General features: G+C 43.4%; 1 protein-coding gene and 1 non-coding gene across 2 annotated transcripts in view; both read left to right on the top strand.

Moving 5' to 3' along the window:
• LOC119794366 (glucosidase 2 subunit beta-like) overlaps positions 1 to 20,753 on the top strand; it is a 165,061-nt gene that overhangs the window by 82,263 nt on the left and 62,045 nt on the right. The gene's annotated exons all lie outside the window — the stretch shown is intronic.
• On the top strand, positions 1,098 to 1,217 carry LOC119794379. Its single transcript, XR_005282212.1, has one exon. It is a non-coding gene; the product is annotated as a U6atac minor spliceosomal RNA (small nuclear RNA).

The raw sequence follows: 20,753 nt of genomic DNA, 5'->3' as shown, positions 1-20,753 counted from the left end.
AGAACATCCAGGCTTTTGATGCAGATATTGTACAAGTTCAAATTTATTGTCTGCAATTTTTTTTCTCTTACTTATTTCCAGATGGGCTCCATCACTATTTTTGCAGTTTAAGGAATGTTATTATTACAGTGCATCCTTATGAGTGCATGAGCTATTCTTGACACATGCCACATTTGTTAACCAGTAGTTATTTCAAAATTTAATGAAAACAGCGTGAGATGGTATAAATGTGCATAGCTAAAAGTGTGATTCACCTGTTATGGAAAATCCACTGACTACTAAAGTGACTCAGAAAAGTGTCCTAGGTATTTACAGCACAACTGTCTCAAACTTCTCTCTGTTTGCATTAAATGTTTAAAAGTGTGTTACTCTTTCCTGTCAAAACAGAAATTACCTCCTTTTACTCGTCTTTGTTTAATCCACTGTCGCTCCCTAAGGCGCTGGCATCTTTTTTTGAAAAACTGTCATACATCCATGTTATTTCTTCTATATAGCCAACAGCCGAAGCTTGAAAGAAAACCCCCGTTTCTCTCTATCTCTCTAACAGAGATACCATCCTTTAATTTCCTCCCCTTCAGATAAAAAGATGAGACGGGAACAAGGCGAAAGTGAGGCCTATTGCTGGGCAGCAGTGATTGAGTCCCTTCACTAAGCCAGCAAGAATCTCTGCAAATAACCTTCTCTGACGATAAGGAGCTAGTCATTTCCATAGACAAAAAAAAAAAAAGAATCCAAAACATTAGGGATCAGATTAGATTTCAGCGTGTGCCGGGCTTATCTCCATGCTGCTTCAGAGAAAATGAATCAGAAGGCAAACTCCTGCAGCCCATCTTTTAATAAAAACACACTATTAAAAAACATGTGGAGCAGATATGGAATAATTTTATTTCTGCAGCTATTGTTAGGAGTTCTCCATAGCTTATATTTGTTTTTTGTGTTAAATTAACATAGAAAGAAAATACAACAATGTCATTTGTTTTGTACTCCATTGTTTAAAGGGATTTCTGTTTTGAAAGAAAATATCTTCTTTTGCTTGGAGGTTTATTGTTTTTTGTTTTTTTATCTTAAAAAAAAATAAAGACTCCAAATTGTCTTGCATGTTGTATGAAAGGAGAGGTTAACACCTTGAAAAGGATGGAATTGGCCTTGTAGCCTGCAACACATATACAGTTAAGGCATTGCCACCTATTTCGTGGCATCTCTGGCTGCCTAGCTCAAGTGGTAAGTCACCCGTAACTCATATCCCAGCTTCGGGAAATGAACTGCCAGTGTGGGTCCTTCAAGTCCCTTCATGCTAATGCCTGCTTTGGGGAGTGGTTGGGACACTGCGCTTGGAATGGGTGACACCCTTAACTCTACACTGCGCTCCAGGTCGGGCACAATGGCAGTCCACCCACTGCTCCCCAAGAAGATGGGTTGAAGAGAGTTCAACCCATCTTCTTGAGAGTTCAATAAAATGAAGGGGGAAAAATTATACCTTAAGCCAATTCAAATATAGGTAAATACTACTCTATCCAAGAAGGTGGTTTTCTGGTGGGACAACAAAGTAGCTGATAATAACAGATAAAACGTGAACGGAGCATGAAATTTTAAAAAAAGAAGTCATTGTAAATTATATTGAATTCATTATAAATCTAGTTGTGAATAAAGCAACAGCAGACCTAACACCTCCTATTTACATTTTCAAAAATTAACATAAGCTCAAATTTTAATGAAGCCTAGGCGGAAGTTCAACTGACATAACTGAATTACCAACCCTTATCTGCCTCCGCCACAACACAGTCAGCTTTGAACCACACCTCTGCAAAGCCCAATCAGCATCCAGAGTTCACCTTAGAACGGCTCTAAATCCACAAGAGGTTGGTGGCAGTGGTTGCGTTATGTCTTCTCCACCATCATAGCTAAAGCTTCATCTGACTTTTCCACGGTGCTTCTTCTACTTCGTCCGCATCAGAGTTTAATTCCTCCCATACTCTTACTGCATTCCATGTCTCATCTCAACTGGTCAGGTAGGAGACCGCCATGTTGAGCCTGGTTCTGCCAGAGGCTTTTATCCCAAAGTAGAGTTTTTCTTCTCCACTGTCACTGGACATCTAACTGGACATCTAACTTCCTAGGTCTTTGAGTGAAGCACGAGTATCAGACCAAACAGTCTATTGGATCTCACCAATACAGCTCAAGCACACCGTCTTGCCAACCAGCAGTCTATGGACTGAACCTACTCAATATATCTTCACTCCACCGCCAGTTTCAGGCTTTGATATTTGTTACTCGGAATACTCCAATGATATAACACTGTTCAGCATTGCAACGATTACAAATAACTTTGCTTTATCCAGCCTAACGTCACTTCCGTATAGGAGTCAAGTACTTTTTCCCATATTTCTGTCTTGCTAAATTTCTGTTGGAGGCAAGTTCTGCGAGGCACCAGTCTTAAAATACAAATGCTGTACTTGGTTGAGACACACAATGGTGTCCATCCAAGGCCAGTACTATTTAACATCCCACCCATCCTGGGACCCAGTTGTGTTTTTTTTGTGTGTGTCCATGTGTACTTGTGAGGCACCAAAGAAACATCCTCAAGAAATGAAATTAAAATAAAATGGCTATTGGTGTTAAGCAAGAGCTGTATAACGTAATAATAACATGTTAAAAGTGACGAGCAGTGCTCAAAATACTTTTGCTAAATTGGTAGTGATTTTACTCTTCTCCAAAGCGGTTACCAGATCTTAATCCACTAGAGAAGAGAGATTTGTATTATCTATGCCATGAAATCTAGCATATGATGTAATCACCTTAATAAGGACCACCACCTTCTATGAATTTTTCAGGCAAATATTTGCATTTAGGCCATGAAGAATTGAGGCAATTCTTGAGAGAAAATGTGTTCTAACAAGGTACTCATAAGATTTACCTAATAAAGTACCCCAAGAGTGTATTAAAATAAACTTTACTTGATTATAACACTTCTTTATGCTGATGTAGGAAGGCCAATAGTCACCATTACATGCAAAGCAACTAAAAATGACCCAATGAGTAATTTGTTAATGGAAACTTGCAGTGACACTCCATAATCAGAGAGACACTTGTTTGTAGAGATGCTTTGAACTCACAATAAGGCATTTTCATACATCTTTCTCTCTTTATTCAGTGAGTAATCAAACTTCTCAGCTGTGGTTGACATCCTCCAGCCTAATTCACGTGTCCTCAAGATGCCAAAAAAACTAAAATAACGGATCAGGAAAAAAGCGTGTTGCAGGCCGGTACTGCTTCAAAACCATTGACGGAGCTGACCTTTTCATGCTGATACAAAGGGACTGGGTGTTATTGTGTTAGGTTGAAACCTGACACAGTAGCTACACCAGCTAATGGCGTGTTTTCCTACCAGACTCTGCTTCTATACACAATGCACATCCCAGCAACGAGAAAAAAAGGTTGAGACAGAGCCATCTGTAAGGAAGCAAAAATAAATGAATCATCAAATGCCTTAATTTGGAGCTAATTATTTTCATGTTTCCTTATAAGAGTAAAGCTAACCCTCTCATTAGGTGTCAGTGAGATTGTTTGGTTTTGGCAGTCCTCAGTTACAGCTAATATACATTTTAAGGGCAAGGAATTTATCATGCTCATTCATACCTCTTATTTATAGAAGTGCTGTTTTGCTTCACCGTCTTTGGTTTTTCTTGCTGTTTGACTATTTGTGTTTTGTTACTAAAACAAAAGTTTGAGTAATTGCAAACAGATAATCTGTTGAGATTGGTGCTAATTAAGAGCTCTGTCATGGTTAAAAGCAAGGAATTGCTCTTTTTTACCTGGCATAAAAAAACAGACTCGGCACTGTCGTTATTAAACCAAGATAAAAACAAAGTTTAAAAGAAAAAAAGGAAAGAAAAGTCACATTTTTGCTGCAGTATCACTCAGTTGCAGGTTAGCAGTTTGATGGTCTGAAGCATTCAGGTTAATGTCATCGATGTCTTTTCACGAAGAGCAAAGGAATCCAATCCCTGACACCATATTTTAAATCTATCAGGAATTTGGGTTTAAAGGTGAACGGTGATTTTGAATTGTTAAAGCAAATTCGGATCTTGCTTTTGTTCATTTAAGATTATTGGCAAAACTAAAACCTTTCCTCTGAAGAAAGCATTTTGTAACAGTTATCCATGCTTTTATTTAATCTCTGTATGATTATTCCAACGGAGTTGCGTGTGCCAGTCTTTGCTGTCTTGCCTGTAGCTGCTACAAAACGCACCTGCTCGTCTTTTAACTGCTATTCTAAATTGTGATCACTCCTGTCCTGTCTTTGCCTCCACTGCCTGTGCATTTTAGAGTTGATTTTAAAATTATTACTTTTTTTTTTAAATGCTTACATGATCTTGCCTTATTTTACCTCTTTGAGCTTCTTCCCCCCTACCTGCAGGTACTGAGGTTCTTTTAGGGAACAACTTCCTGCTGCACCTTAGGAAGACTCCTTCACTGCCAAATTTTAAAACTCAGCTAAAGGCAAGGCAAGGCAAGGCATTTATCTGTATAGCACAATTCAGTACAAAGACAATGCTAAGTGCTTTACATGATTTAAATATAGGAAAATAAAACAGAATCAATGCAAGTAGGAAAAAAATAAGAAAATGAATAAATAAAATAAAGACTTTAATTCGCTGGCTTTTAACACTGGCATGGCTTACTTGTGACCTTCTTTACTTAGTTTAACCAAATTCTTATTATTATTACCTTACTTTATATCTTTATGCTGCATTTTGTTCTTTTATTGGGTGTTTTATTATTTTTAGCTATGTACAGCACTATTTTCACCTGTTAGCTCTTTTGAAGTACTTGACAAATAAAGATGATGATGATTATGATGATTAATTGCAATCAGTCTTGGAAGTGCTGTAAGGACATTTTCAAAAAATTTGAAGTCATTTTGCACTGAGAAGATTTTTTTAAAGTGAAAAACACTTCAGACTGCTGCCCATAGACATTAAGAAAATAATCATCTCAAACTCTTTAGGGCTCACTTAGCTTATTAAAGCAGCAGATATAGTTTCAAAAGCATAGAGCCATTAAAAGTGAGAGCTTTAAATTTTCTAGTGAGGGGACTAGAATTAGCAGCATATTTTGGGTAACGCCGGGGAGCTTTTTGGAATGGAGATGGTTACACTGTTTTTAGTGCTCCAGTGTGAACATTTAATGGACCCCCGGCTGTGTTCTGTCTCACCATCACAGAGGCCTTAAGCAAACCTGACATCCTCAGCATTTGTGGGACACTCCATATAGCTATCACAGCACATTTTCTACCCCCGTCCTCTCGCCACTCCTTTTTAAGCAAAATCAACTTTGGTAAATATTTCATAGGGAACATTGCCTCAGTTTCTCTGTGTCGAGTGCAGAAAATGGCACGCGATGACGACTGACAGGCCCCTTGTTGTAATGTCTCCTCTGAGACCTCCTTTCTTTTTGGTTTGTCTTCCTGACAGTCCTAAAGCTTTTTGCCATCCTGTTTCCCTTCTGTCACACTCCCAGCCTGGTTTAGTCTGGATGCTGTTCATTTAGCTGCTGCTTTAAATTTTACTGTGACCACAGAACTTCTGCCCATCCATCTGATACTGTTAGTTAAAATGCCAACATATGGGTGAAAGTCTTGTCTTTGGTCCAGAGACTGCAGTATTTATGGAACTAAATGAAACTATTTATCCATTTTGAGATCATTCTGCAGTTAAATAGCTTTTTTTTCTTGTTTTTTTTCTTTTAGGAACAGGGACCTATGAAAATTGGGGACATAAGAAAGCAGCTCTGTTAGCAAAGAAAAAGTAATAATTAAAAAAGAAGTTTATACATGCATGCATTGCTATTTCATTTATTTTTTTTACATTGCTGCTTTGGAAAATGGAGCAAAATAAAGTCCATAGTTTTTTATAGTTTTTTCTACTCTAGAAACAATCTAATCTAAAACACCTAAATTAGTTCACCACTTTGAAATAATTTACAATTTGATGAATTTCCATTTAGTGGCAAAACTATCACTGAGATTGCTCCATGTTTGTCCAGCTGTCAATCCCAGCTGAGATCACACCCAGCCCTCACCCTCCAACATGTTCTCTGGCCCCCCAGGAAAACAGACATAATATATAAAAGTTTTAAAAATATTATATCTGGGCAGAAGTGAGGTACTGAAAAGGGGTTGAGTTTTTATTTAATTAATTAGTGTGTTTGTCCAACAGCAGATTTTGTAACTATTGTCAGGCTGCGATTTTTTTTTTTTATATACATATACTGTATATTATAAACACACTACCACAGGGTTCTGTACTTGGGCCAGTTCCTTTTTCTATGCTGTGTATACAGTTTAAATCAAATAACATTAAATCTTCATAGACACCCTATACAAAGGAACGTCACCAATTTTTGCATTTTCTGATATTAAATAAAATTAAACTTTGACCATTTAGTTAATTTATAAACGTTACATAAAACCTGTATGCTTATAAGCAGGATTTTAAAAGAAGTCTCAAAGTTTCTCTAAATTCAAAAGTATACATACAAACATGCAAACAGTTTAGTAAAGTAAAAACATTTTTTTCAAATTTTATCATGTATATTTGTAAAAATTAAGTTAATTTGAGGCACACCTGTGGTTATAGTAATGGGCAGTGTCTAATCAAATTCCTTCCCTCTTTGACATTATGGAAAATTTAAAGAAAACCATTGTAGTATTTAAAAAGATCATTTTGGAATGACATGGTTGATTATGCAATACAAATAACATGGGGTGGAAAGGTCCCAAATTCATGCTAACAAGCTGAATTATTATCCAGCTCAGTAAGAATTTTGATAGTTTATGTCTCTATTTGACCAATGTTAAAGTAGAAATCCCTGTGATGATGCTGATTTAAGCTGGTAAAATAATTTCAAAATTTGTTGTTAATGTTTTGTATTACCAAGGTCTGAAAGATCACTGAGAGAAAGCAGAAACATGAAATAAAAAGCCAAAAAATAAAGACTTGAAACAATTACTCATGCAAAATTATTGGCGCAACATCTAACAACAACAGGAATGAAGAGCCTGCACACCAACAGATATTAAAAAATGAGATATAGCTACCAATAGTAAGAAGGTGACTCATTAAAGTCGGTCTATTTGAGAAGCCATAACTAACCCCTGATCTCAGTCTCATGGAAGTTCTATGGGGGGAAACAAGTATCCTCTAAAACAATAAGAGGATGCCTTAGTAACACCAGTTCCCCAACCGTATGGCAGGTCTCACATTTTAACATTCTGTCAATGTAAAATAAAGCATATTTAATCTCTGACCTCTGAAAGTAAAAGTATCACTTTCATTACTCCACCATTAAACCAATAGGATTTAATGTAGTTCATTCTACCTGATGATGACCTCAGCAGTTATCTTCACCCAGATGCCAATGACAGCGTTATGATGTTTAAAATATGACTTCATAAAACAAGACCTCTAAATAATTGGTTCTGTTGTTGCTGTCAGTGTTACCCGACTCCAGCCTCAGCCACTTTATATCACCATTCTGAAGTGAATGCTTCGATGATTATCTTTACTGTTATTAGAAGCTACACTTCATTTCCCACGCAAACTTTCAATTTCATGGAAAGATGAGAAAACTATGTATTTTAGTGCTTTTTTTTTTTTTTTTTTTACAATGTGTCACTTCACTGCCATTGCTGCTTCAATACTGCATGCTCTTTCATTTAATAAACATTGTGATTGCCTGACTTTTCCGCCTTGCTTCGTGCTCTCTGTGACGAGCAGCTGAATGGTGTCACAGCTAAAAGGGTGGCTCTGTTGTGACAACATTCGTTTGATGTCGAAGCCGGTAGTCCTTGGCTGCCACGTTCTCCCCTTCTGTTCTTTTACTTTCTTGTCACTGCTCTGTCTGGATCACACCGCTGTTGCACGTTGGGGATGCCAACTGGCATGACCCGAAAGTGTGACAGCGTCACACAAGCTGCTGATTTTCTCACCGCCCATAGCCATCCACTGTTCGTATCAGAATGTAGAGAAATTAAGCTGTTTTCTTTAATTGATTAACCTTATTTGGCTCTTTCTCTTCTAGGTAATAAAGTGTTTCAAACAAGTATATTCAAAGGTATTTAGAGCAAATTGTCTTACATTATGTATTTCTCAGGCAAAACTGGCTAAAAAGGACATTCTACTACCTCTGTTGAGTGATTATAGGAGCAAGATCTCTTGAAATAGCCAAGATGTTGAGGGGAATCATATAACCATAATTTTTATGTTGCAAACAGTCATAAAAAACTTCTCTAGAAAAATGTTTGAGGAATAAGAAATAGAAACAAAATATTCAAAAATGTTAAAGGACTAAAACAGGAAGCATAGAGGAACCTATTCCTCTGTAGCAATGTCATATTCTATAAACACAACCAGTCTAGAGAGCCAAGGTATAAAAAGGTGTTTAATGTCATATAAATTGTCAAGGTTAAGGGAGACTGAAACTCGCCACTTCTACACAAGACGTATTACGGTAGTTAAAAGAAAAAGTAGAGTTTGAGTAAACAGATAGCCATAGTAAGGAGATGTTTAATGAAGCCATGACCCAGCCAAGTCAAAACTAAAACCAATCAAGAATGTGCGCAAAAACGTAAAAAATCTATATTAGCTTAAAGGTATAGGGGAGGATTTTTCCAGATTTTTTGAAAGACCCCCCTCCACTTAAAAAAAATAAAATAAAAATGCACATGCACAACCCTGCACCCGCTTCCGAGAGGGAATGCCTATTAACGCTTGCGATTGCATGCACAAGCCCAATTCTCCTCATTTTACTAGCAGTGATGTGACATGGATTTCTCCAGAGGTAGCAGAACTTTACTTTTCGAGTAGAAATTTCACAAAGGAGCCCGACCTGTGCTTTCTGTGTACGCCTCTGTGTGAAAGAATCTCCCAAAAAGACTATCTTAGAGCTTTCTTCTCTTCTCATACATTTCGTAGACACTTTTTCTCTTGCGACCCTCTGCCATTTTCAAAAAATCGCGGTGAGAAAGGCGAGTTTCAATGACTGGCTCAAACCGTAGCTCACCACATATATACGCCTGAAAGTGCACATGTGAAGAAACATATCACCAGAATGATTGATAATTAGGAGAACATCCTCCCCATATCTTTAAGCTCTACAAACAGTTAAGGGTTAAATTTATATATTTAGTATGAAGAAAATCTGGGAAAAATATTGTAATTGTTAAGCCTTTCTGTAACTTGCTTTTTAGCAATGTTTGCATACTTTGTGCAGTTATAGTTGGTCAAACAAGTCTTAGGTTTTGGGTCAAACAAAGAAAAGCTTGTTGAACACGTTTGTAACACATTGACTTTTTCCACAATTGTGTACCTTTTCCTTGGTGGCGAAGAACATTAAGAGAAAGGCTATAATTTATATCAGAAAGCGAAAGTTTAAGTTGTCAGAAATATCTCTTTGTGATTCTTTCCGTGGCTGAGAAACAGGGTTTTATACTGTCAACAAATGTCAGGTTTTTCAGAAACCTCTCCCAGAAGAATGCTTTGAAATGCTGCTGCAAAATAGTTTTTCTTTTTAATGTCGCCTCGGGTCTTTGAAGGTGAAATATCTAAACTTGGCCTTTCAAAAAAAGGCGTTTAACTGTATTTACCACTTTTAATCCCTTAATATTAAACAGAATTTTAGAAGTTTCTAAAGGAGGTCTGATAGGATCTTGAAAATATAAGATTCTGTTTTCAGAGCATATAAAATTAATCAAAAGAATGACTCTTTAAAATCACCAGGCCTCACTCTGTCACAGCTCTTGCTGCGAGTTCGTGATACAGATGAGGAAAGTGCCAGAAGCCATGTAGGGGATCGGAAGAGGAAAACTACTCAGGGCATCTTTGTCCTCTGTTTGAACAGTGTCGCAGATGTGTGGGTGATTGAGGTGGGGGTGGAGGGGGAAGTAAGGGAGGGTACCAAGAGAAGGAGGGATGAGAGAGAGGAGAGGTTTCTCGCAGCTGCCCAGCCTGAGGCCAGAAATATGTGGCACTTTCTTCGTCATGGCGTCACCAGCCATCCATTCTCGCCTGTCATTATTTTACCTCTTGCAGAGGACACACGCCGTCTCTCAGGCACGCATATGCACACTGGTGCTACCACACACCGTCTGTGCTGCCTTGATCTAATCTAAAACATTGCCAAGTTGAACAGAATGGATTAAAAAACTCCAAGATATTTTCCCTTGTTGTTGCTAAAGGACTCTATTTGACACCAAGCTGTTCTTTTGCATGATTAATCACTTGTCATTGGTACTTTTAATATCCACCATTTTGAGATATGTACAAGAGAGTATTCTAATTTAAGATTTAGCCTTAACATTAGTTCCCATGTATGCTATATGGACTTTGAAAGCAGTTCTTTTTCATAATATTCACTCGGTGTCTCGCTATGGGATGCAGCCTCCTGCAGCCCTGATAGAAGCATCTATCTCAATCTGCCAATCCTGATTGGCCGGTGGAAGTGCCCGTCATATGCCACGCCCCGTAGCTCCGACTACTAAAGCGTGTGCGGATCACGGCACTCCAATTCAAAACCTCTTCTCACCTGAGAGCTTATCTCACGTCGGAGCCTTCGCTAGCTTAACTGCCCACAGACGGACCTTGCTAGTTTCCGTCGCCGGACGCTAGCACTGTGCTCTGGCTTCTGCCCTGTCCGCTCACTCCAGACCGGACCGGTATCCTTTTGTCTCTCTTCACGGCGGAATCCCTCTCGGCTCCCCTCCACGGACGCTCGAGTCGGACGAGCATTTAGCACACCAACTACTCCCTCGACCCCGCCTCGCTAGCACGCCAGCTAGCTACGGTTCCTTTCCCTACCAGCACTCCAGCTCGTCGGGAAATGGCGGCCGTCCAAAACCCCCACGCCAGGGGAGACTACCGTCTTTGTGGCTGCGGGAATAAAATTTCAGGGAAGGACACCCACCCGGTGTGCAGTACCTGTCTGGGAGTCGACCACGCCAGGTTGGCCCTAGAAATTCCCGGCTCCTGTGGACACTGCAAAGTGTTCACGGTTAAGAGCCTCAGACGCAGGCTAGCCCGCCAGGTTAGCGTCTTGGACTGTGACCCATTCCTCCCCACCGCCGCACAAGGTGCAGCCGCGGAGGAGGACGTGGACACAGCTGGGGAAGCTCCGGAGACTGACTACGACTGGGGTGCCCAGTGCGAGCAGCTCCATGCCCCCCCGTTTCCCGAGGAAGACGTGCTGGAAGTCAGCCCCATGGAGGAGGATGACGACACCTCGTTCCTCATATCAGAGGACGAGGAAGAGGATGACACCTTCATGGCCCCAGCACAGCCTGAGAGGCCTAAACCGCCGTGCCCTTCCGCCAAGGAAGACAGGGGAGCGAGCTCACCAGCTCCCTCCCTCCATGTGGACCTGCTCGACGTGTGCAAACGCGCGGCAGAGAAGCTGGAGATTCCCTGGCCGGTCGCAATAGCGGAGCCCACCCGGTCCCGCTACGAAGGCAAACGGCTTCCCCTGGCACGAAATGCGGTGAAGCAGCTTCTCCCTGTCTTCCCCGAGTTGCTGACGGAGCTCTCCAAAACATGGACTAGCTGCCCATACAGCAACAGGAGCCCTATTTCGGGCGCAGCATCCCTCGACTGCGAGGCGATGGACACCCACGGCCTCCTCTCCATGCCTCCGGTGGAAGTCCCGGTAGCTGCGCACCTCTGCCCAGGCAGCGTGAGCCAGCTGTCTGCAGCTTCCCCCAGACGCCCGACGCTGCCAGCTAAGCCCGAACGGTTTCAGTCTGCGCTGACTGAAAAGGCATACAAAGCAGCAGCCCTCTTGGCCAGAGCCCTCAGCGCCCTCTCCATCCTCACTGCCTACCAAGCGGAGTTGTTTGGCGCGTCTGCTGAGGAGCAAGACCCGGATGCGTGGGAGGAGATGGCGGTCATCGCGGACCTGTCTCTCCGTATCCAACGTGTCGCGGTCCAGGCCACAGGGAAGGTGATGGCAACCCTCGTCGTCCAGGAGCGAGCGCGATGGCTCAGTCTCGCTAACCTGACCGACAGGGAGCGGGATGACATCCTGGATATGCCGATCGTCCCTGAAGGCATCTTCGGCTCTGCATTGGCCACAATGCAGCAAAGATGTGAGGCAAAGAAAAAGGACAACGAGGCCCTCAAACTTTGTCTCCCTCGGAAAGCCCCTGCGCCTTCACCTCCGGTGCAACGCAAAACCTTTGCGCATGCAGCCTCCCAGCCGCCGCGTTTTAAGGTACCAAGACGGCCACCACCGCCAGGTCCGCCCCCTCCAATGAGGAAGGAGCGCGGAGCCGGCTGGCAGGGGAAACCTGCCTCCACGACCGCTACGCCGCCCACAGCCGCCGCGAGCTCGGTCCCACAGGCGAGGAAGAAAAAGAGGGCAGCCTGCGCCAGTTCCTCAGTTGGTGCAGCCTGCTGTTCCCCGTTGCGCAGGCCCACCGTTTTGGCTTGTTTGTGCGCACCCCACGCCACCGTTGCCCATCCCAGAGCCGGTCCGCGAGGAGAAGGACATCGCCCCGGAGGTCTGCGCGGTTGCGCCCCGAGCGGAATGTCCACAAGCACAGTCACACACCCTTGTTCAAAGAAAAAATGGTGTCAAAATAAAAATAATAAATCTGTCACAGCCAGGCCACGAGCCGAGGGTGCAGATAATAAAAAAAGCCAAAACAGACGATGCTCTCTCCATGAGCAGGGTGGCCGCTCAGCCCCCTGCAGCTCTGCTCCCGGGACAGGCACCGCCGTCCCCGCGGAGCAGAGCAGAGCGCCCCACCGTGCCTCCGGTGATGCCCGAGAATCATTTCTCGGTTCCACCACAGGGGGGCGCGGGGCAGGAGCCGCAATATGTTTCCCCGCTTTCTCTCAGATGGGAAAGCTGGAGAGCAGCAGCAGCTCCACCCTGGGTGTTGCGCACAATTTCCCGGGGATACAGGCTTCAATTCGCCATTGTCCCTCCCCGCTTCTCCGGTGTAATACACTCACATGCACAGGGAGAATCAGCTCGAGTTTTACGGGAGGAAATTCTCTCTCTGATAGACAAACGAGCAGTTTCTGTCGTATCTCCCGAACAGAGTCTGTCAGGGTTTTATTCCAGATACTTCCTCATCCCTAAACGGGGGGGGAGAGGAATCCGCCCTATTCTGGACTTAAGAGCCCTGAACAAATTCCTGCGGAAATACAAGTTCAGGATGCTGACACATGCAGCACTGTTGCGTCTAGTAAGACCGAACGACTGGTTTTCGTCCGTGGATCTGAAAGACGCGTATTTCCACATTCCCATTTATCCCCCTCACAGACAATATCTCCGATTTGCCTTTCAAGGGGTGTGTTACGAATACCGTGTTCTACCATTCGGTCTGTCTCTCAGACCGAGGGTTTTCATACGGTGCACAGAGGCCGCGGTAGCCCCGCTCAGACGCCGGGGGATACGTCTGGCCACGTATTTAGACGACTGGCTCCTGTTAGCGCAGTCAGAACAGGAAGCCAGGGTTCACACACACATTGTCACAAAACACCTGATGGATTTGGGTTTTGTAATAAATATGGAAAAAAGCCACCTATCTCCAACGCAGGAGATATGCTTTCTGGGATTATCCCTGCGCTCTGTTCCGTTCACAGCCCGCCTGTCAGAGGAAAGAGTGACGGCTTTCAGAGCGTGCCTTGCACAATTCCGTCTGCACAGGTCTGTCCAGTTCAGACTGTGCCTTCGGTTGCTGGGTCTGATGGCCTCAGCCATCCTCGTGATTCGCCTCGGCCGCCTTCACATGCGGGACTTTCAGCGCTGGGTCGCTTCGCTCCGAATGGACCCCGTGGGTCATGGCGCACGGCGGATAACGGTCACAGCGGACTGTATAACAGCTCTGCGCTGTTGGCGAGCCCCGTCCTTCCTGACCCAAGGGGTGCCTATGGGTACCGTCTCGTCCAGGAAAGTGGTAACCACGGATGCCAGCCTATCAGGCTGGGGCGGCATTCACGAGGGCAGGTCTGTGAGGGGTCGCTGGAGCCAGGCCCTCAAGCGCCTTCACATAAACTTTCTCGAACTTTCGGCGGTGTTTCTTTCTCTGAGACACTTCCTCCCATTCCTCTCGGGTCACCATGTCCTGGTGAGGACGGACAACACGACAACAGTGGCGTATATCAACCGCCAAGGGGGCCTGCGCTCCCGCATGTTGCACAATCTGGCGCGCAACCTGATTCTCTGGAGCAGTGCCCACTTTCTCTCCCTGAGAGCGACGCACATCCCGGGAGACTTGAACACGGGTGCGGACCTGCTGTCCAGAGGCGCGCCAGTGTACGGGGAATTGACGCTGCACCCACAGGTCGTGGAGCAGATATGGGCGCGCTACGGGCGCGCTCAGATAGATCTGTTCGTGTCCAGGGAAAATGCTCGATGCGAGCTGTTCTTCTCTCTGAGCACTCTGAATGCCCCTCTGGGCGTAGACGCACTAGCACACGCCTGGCCGCACGAGCTGCTATACGCGTTTCCACCGCTGGCTCTGATACCTCCCACTCTCGCCAGAGTGAGGGCATTCAATCACAGACTGATCCTAATAGCTCCGCACTGGCCAGCGCAACACTGGCTGGCGGAGATATTCCAGTTGCTGTGCGCCCAGCCTTGGGAGCTGCCGCTGCGCAGGGACCTGCTCTCGCAGGGTGCGGGGACAGTGTTCCACCCACACCCGGAGCGACTGCAGCTGTGGGCCTGGCCCGTGAGTGGCTTAATTTAACCACTGCCGTGCTCCCTCAGAGTGTAATTAATACTATCCAAAACGCCAGGGCTCCCTCCACTAGGAACCTATATGGCTCCAAGTGGGGACTGTTTGAGCGGTGGTGTCTTGAACGGGACTACGTTCCTTTTCAGTGTTCTGTACCAGCGATTCTGTCGTTTTTACAGGAACTGATTGATAAAGGAAAAGCTTTTTCCACGGTTAAGGTTTATCTGGCAGCTATAGCAGCATGCCATATAGGATTTGGAGACAAAACGGCGAGCCAACACCCTTTGGTTTGTCGGTTTATGAAGGGCGCCCGCAGGCTCCTCCCCGTCTCCAGACCTTTGCTGCCTCCGTGGGATTTGTCGGTGGTTCTGGAGGCTCTTAAGGGACCCCCATTTGAACCGTTGTTGGGGTCCAGTCTTAAACATCTGTCTCTCAAGACAGTGCTGTTACTGGCCCTGGCCTCTGCGAAACGAGTCAGCGACATTCATGCGCTCTCTGTGAACCCCGCATGTACCCGGTTCGACCCGGAATACACGCGTATGGTTCTGAAGCCCAACCCGGCCTTTGTACCTAAAGTGGTTGGTTCTTGTTCACCGATCGAGCTAGCGGCGTTCGCCGCCTCCCCAGGTGAACGGCGAGCGCACATGCTGTGCCCTGTTCGAGCCGTGCACTCTTATATGGACAGGACGCAGAGCTTCAGGATGAGTGATCAGCTCTTTGTCTCCTGGGCGGAGCCCCGTAAGGGGCAGCCGATCACAAAGCAACGCCTCGCCCACTGGGTGGTGGAGGCTATAGCTTTGGCGTATGGAAGCAGGGGTCTGCAGCCCCCGGCGGGTCTGCGTGCACACTCTACCCGCGGGATGGCTGCGTCCTGGGCTTTATTTCGGGGAGTGTCCGTTCAGGACATTTGTTCAGCGGCGAATTGGTCTTCGCCTCTGACTTTTGTCCGGTTCTACATGCTTGACGTGTCTGGACCGTGCGTGGCCAGTGCGGTCCTAGAGTCATAACTGACCTTGTGGACCTTCCCCATCGGCCGGTTCTTGTTCGATAAGCTGTCTGGCAATACGGGAGCTACCATATCCCATAGCGAGACACAGAGTGAATATTATGAAAAAGAACGTTTGGTTATCTAACATAACCCCAGTTCTTAGAATAATATGAGCGAGGTGTCTCGCCAGACGACCCTTCTTGCAGGGCGGCGAGAAGAGGTTTGCTTGTTGAATTGGAGTGCCGTGATCCGCACACGCTTTAGTAGTCGGAGCTACGGGGCGTGGCGTATGACGGGCACTTCCACCGGCCAATCAGGATTGGCAGATTGAGATAGATGCTTCTATCAGGGCTGCAGGAGGCTGCATCCCATAGCGAGACACCGAGTGAATATTATTCTAAGAACTGGGGTTATGTTAGATAACCAAACGTTTTGAACTGAAGTGACTCCTGAATTGAGTAGTCGGATATGGGAAGCTGTCAAAAAAAAACATGAACATACACAAATTGTATTATTCTGGGTGGGGAAAAAAAAGACATATCACCAAGGAGAGTTGTCTTAAGTCTTTTGCTATGCTTTTTTAGGTTACAGTTTTGTCAGAGGCCTAGCCTCTGGTTAAAACTGTGAAATATCCAGACAGTTTCAATGTTTTATAGACCTAGACGTTTCTCCTTCCATACAGCATCCCTTTTACTTATTGCAAATCAAATATGTTTGGTGAAATCACGAGAGCTGCAACAAAACAAGGCATAGATGTCAGATTATAAAAGTCAAATATTAAACCCTTAAAATCCCATCACGTCAATCTCTTTAGTTTAGTTTTGAAAGATTAAAAAAAGAGAGAAAATTCCAGTTAAGTAAGCTCATATGTGGTTTTGTTAACATGACTACCTTTAAAGGAATCATTTAAGCCTATAAAACAACTTAAACATAAAAGATTATTTTATTTGCTTTTATGCGAACTGAGGAGGATAATAAAGTACTGCAAAATTCTCAAATGTTAATTTAAAGTTTTTTTTGTATCTCAATGTCTACATGCTAATTGCTTTTTTGGAAACCTTACTTTAAAATAACCTGTTTCTGTCATATCGTTACAAATACTAAGATATTCATTTAGCTAAACTCTTCTTGAAATTTAATGGGAACTTTGTGCTTTGGTCCCTTGAGAGTAAAGGTGCGTCACTCTGAATGCAATTTTTACATTGGCCACCTGCCGCGAGTCGTTCAGCTCCTTCTTACGGACACCACGGTTAAATTCCCCCATGCTGACATTGCGTGACTTCAATGACAATGTTTTAAGTCATTTTATTTGATTACAAGTTGTGCCATTACACGGGATGTCCAGCTAGTTGAGTTGCTTATTTGTGATCAACATTACTGTCGAGGAGCAAGTTTTAAATTGGCTACAGTTTCTGGTACCATATCCATCTTTTTTCCTGACATCCACATGCCTTATATTGTATACTCACTAAATTAAGTGTGTGAAACGATGATCAGTTTGTAGAAAAAGATTTGCCTCGCCCAATAAAACTACCATAGTCATTATTAGAAAAAAAATCTGTGATGCTGTGGGCCTGCTTTGTTTCTTTGTTGAGCCTTATTAAACATTTAGCTTGTATTTAACCATGGAGCTTTAATACCACTAAAGCTTAGATAAAAAAAAAAAAAAAGTGAGGCTGTATGCTGAAATTTTCCTCCTACAGTATTCCACTTAAACTTCTTAAACTTTTATTATTGCCCCCTCTATTTGGCGGAAAATATAGTAACTTTTCTTAGCTAGGAAAATCTCCATCTACATTATTTACGTTGCACCCAAGACCTGTAGCTTGAAAGCAAAATCAAGACATTGGTCACCTTGCCTTGCCAGTCGGTATCATCTATAGAATACATGAATCCAAAATAACATTTTAGCATGAGTTTGATTTGTCTGATTACTGCCAGTTTTTAACTGAATTAAAATAGTTTGTATATTTGGATAAATCTTGGAAGCCCCAGCTTTTTAGGAATGTGTTAAAAATTCCTCTCACATCTGAAGTATTTTTTGAGTTTACAGTAAGAGCATGTTTTTCTCTTTAAGCTGATTTAGCTCTTGGTCTGTCTGTAAAAAATCTTCCATTCACATCTTAAAAGGGTACTGAGGAGCTCTCTACATCATCTCAATTTACAAGCGATGTAATGAGACAGGATTTTCCAAAAAAAAAACAAAGATGGTGGCAGCATTAACCTAACACTTTGCACTCATGTCCACATGCTGAAGCTCAAAAATGTTGCAGTCACCTTGAGTTGTATCAGCAGCAGGATCACAATCATTTCGGTTCTCCTGTATAATAAATGCAGAGACGTAAATTACTTAATTTAAACATAAAACCTATAGTTTGACCCTGAAATCTGTTGAGCAGCTGAAATCTGTGAGGTAAACACCTGTAACAGCTTATGTTTCAATCAAAGAATTGTTGAATGCAGAGAGGTATGGCTGCACAGTCTGCAATCTTCCATGTGGAGATAAGTAGCACAAAGGTATCAATCAAAATTCAAACAGACTAAAACAAAATATTTCACAGCATTTTCTTTCCCCAAAAACAAGCTACAAAACAGTATATTTCTTTCTGTAGACATTTGAAAAATATAAAAGTGATGCATTTTTGAAAGCAGGAAAATATATAAAGCTTCAAGTAGCTGTATGTAGATTGTTTCTCCCTATGTTATGAAACTCAGAATGTTTCAGTTAATCAGGAACATTTCAGTGTCAGATAAGGATAATGAAGCTTTGCCATACAAAATAGCTTTGAACAAATCCTCAGACTTTTTTAAATGTTAAATATTTGTGGGTAGATTAATATTTCTTAAACAGATGAGTCATGATTTGCAATTATTATTATGGCCCTTATCTTTTGAATCAAGAAATTTCATAAATGTTACTTATTTGTTTAAATGAGGTAGGCTAACAATTGATGTGCTGTTCTAAAGAAATCCAAGAAAAGATGCACCTTGAAATCCTGACCACACTCTCCTGCAGAGTGTAGAGCTGGTCCACTGTTCCACAGCCAGGATGAAAACCACACTGCTCCTCCCTAAAGGTATAGTGGAGGATGTTCTTTTTCTGGGTGGATCATCAAAATAAGTGGTCCTCCTAATTGTCAATCATTCTTGTGATATTTTTACGTAAGGCTATCCTACGATGCAAACAGCAACTTTTAAAAACAGCGTACACGAGGAGAAATGGCCTTATGCATGCTCTTTGACGTGTTTAATAGGCTTTCCCTCTTGGGAGCAGGTGCAGAGTTGTGCATGTGAAATTTTTTTTTTAAGTGGAGAGGGCGGGTGTTTTCAAACAGTCACAAAAATCCTCCACTATACCTTTAAGCTGAGATTTGACCATTAACCAGACTCTGCTCTGCAGCACCCTGGGATATGCATTATGAGGAAACATAGGAGAGTTATCCCCCTATAGTTGGAACATACCTTCCGGTGCCCTTTCTTATACAGTATAGGGGAACCACCACCCCATTCTGCCAATCCAGGGGCACTGCCCAGACCTTCATGTGATGTTGAAGAGGCTTGTCAGCCAAGACAGCCCAAAAACATTGACAGTTCTAAGATCCTCTGTCCCGATCTCCTCCACCCCTAACCACCTCTGTGACTTCAGCCTGAGTGATGAACGAATATGGCCCTGAGCATCCCATCTCTTCTATCACCACTGAAGGCTTGTAAGACTGATTAAGGAGATCCTCAAAGCATTCCTTCCATCTTTTAAGGATGTCCTCTTTCAAGGTCAGTGGCTCCCCACTCCCACTGTAAAAAACTGTAAGCAAAGCACTGCTTTCCCTTCAGGAGGCGCCGGACGGTTTGCCAGAATAGCTTTGAGGCAGATAGTCTTTTTCCGTGGCCTTTCCAAACTGCTATCAGTCCCAACTGTTTCTAGCCGGTATTGCTCCACCTACTGCACAAGCTCATGCTTATTCACCCCCAGCGAGGTGACATTCTATGTCCCCAGAGCCGGTCTAAGTACTTGCAGATTGGGTCACCTCCGCCTCTGACTGCCACCAAATCCTATCTCCACTGGTCATTGGTTCTGGTCACTCATGGTTAGTTCCACGGGAGGGACCCAGCCACCAGGCCTGAATCTAGTGTGAGGTACCGGTTCTGCCGTACTGGGCAACGTCTCGTGCCACAATGTTTTGGTCATCATGAGAGCTTTGCGAACTGCTCTTTGTCTCACCCGCCACCCACAGCATGTTGGCCTTGGTGGACCCTACCTGGAGCATTTGAGCCCCCGACAACATAACCCCTGGGATCGTCCAGGCACCGAAACCCCATCCACCACATTTGGGTGGTGGTCCTTCATATCAGAAAATTACATTAAATCTATGGAAAGGCATAAGGTTAGTAATGTAATGATCTTGGGGGGTCTTTTTTTCTAAAAACTAGAAAACGTGCAGCAAGTGATGGACTCAAGACTTCTGTTTCTAGAAGTCTTGAAGAAGAGCCTCCTGAAAAAGCTGTTTGACTGGTTATGTTTAAACAACAGGACAATAATCTAATTCACACAAGGAAGTCTACCTATTAATGACTAGAAAAGCAAAGAAAAAAAAAAGGATAACCAAGATTTTTGTAATGACCTTTCCCCTTAAACAGGTCATACATGCTAAAAAATCCTTTAATGGGTTTTACTAAAACACAACCATGATGTAAAAGACTAATTTCCCGTTCCTGCAAATGGCTGTTCCTGCCACCAAGGATGTGAAACCTAGATGATAGAGTTGGGGGACTCATAATTCTTAAAGAGGGCCAGGTTAATCCAGGTAGCTTCGAAAAGCTTAGTCTAATAATCCGTCTTAAATATTTGAATTTATTTACTACTTTGAAACACTTTCTTGTGACAAAAACTGAAATCTGTGAGCTGGATATTTTTTTTTCCACAGCACCGTGTGCCTTAGGAGTGGTTAATCTTATAGATGTCAAAATGTGCAAAAAACATACAAGAAAAGCGCACTCCGACAAAAAATAGAATTGACACCGGAGGAA

This window comes from Cyprinodon tularosa, unplaced genomic scaffold (genome assembly GCF_016077235.1).
Source record: "Cyprinodon tularosa strain WSP-4 unplaced genomic scaffold, ASM1607723v1 ctg477, whole genome shotgun sequence".
Taxonomy (NCBI): domain Eukaryota; kingdom Metazoa; phylum Chordata; class Actinopteri; order Cyprinodontiformes; family Cyprinodontidae; genus Cyprinodon; species Cyprinodon tularosa.
This window is presented reverse-complemented; position numbering and strand designations above follow the sequence as displayed.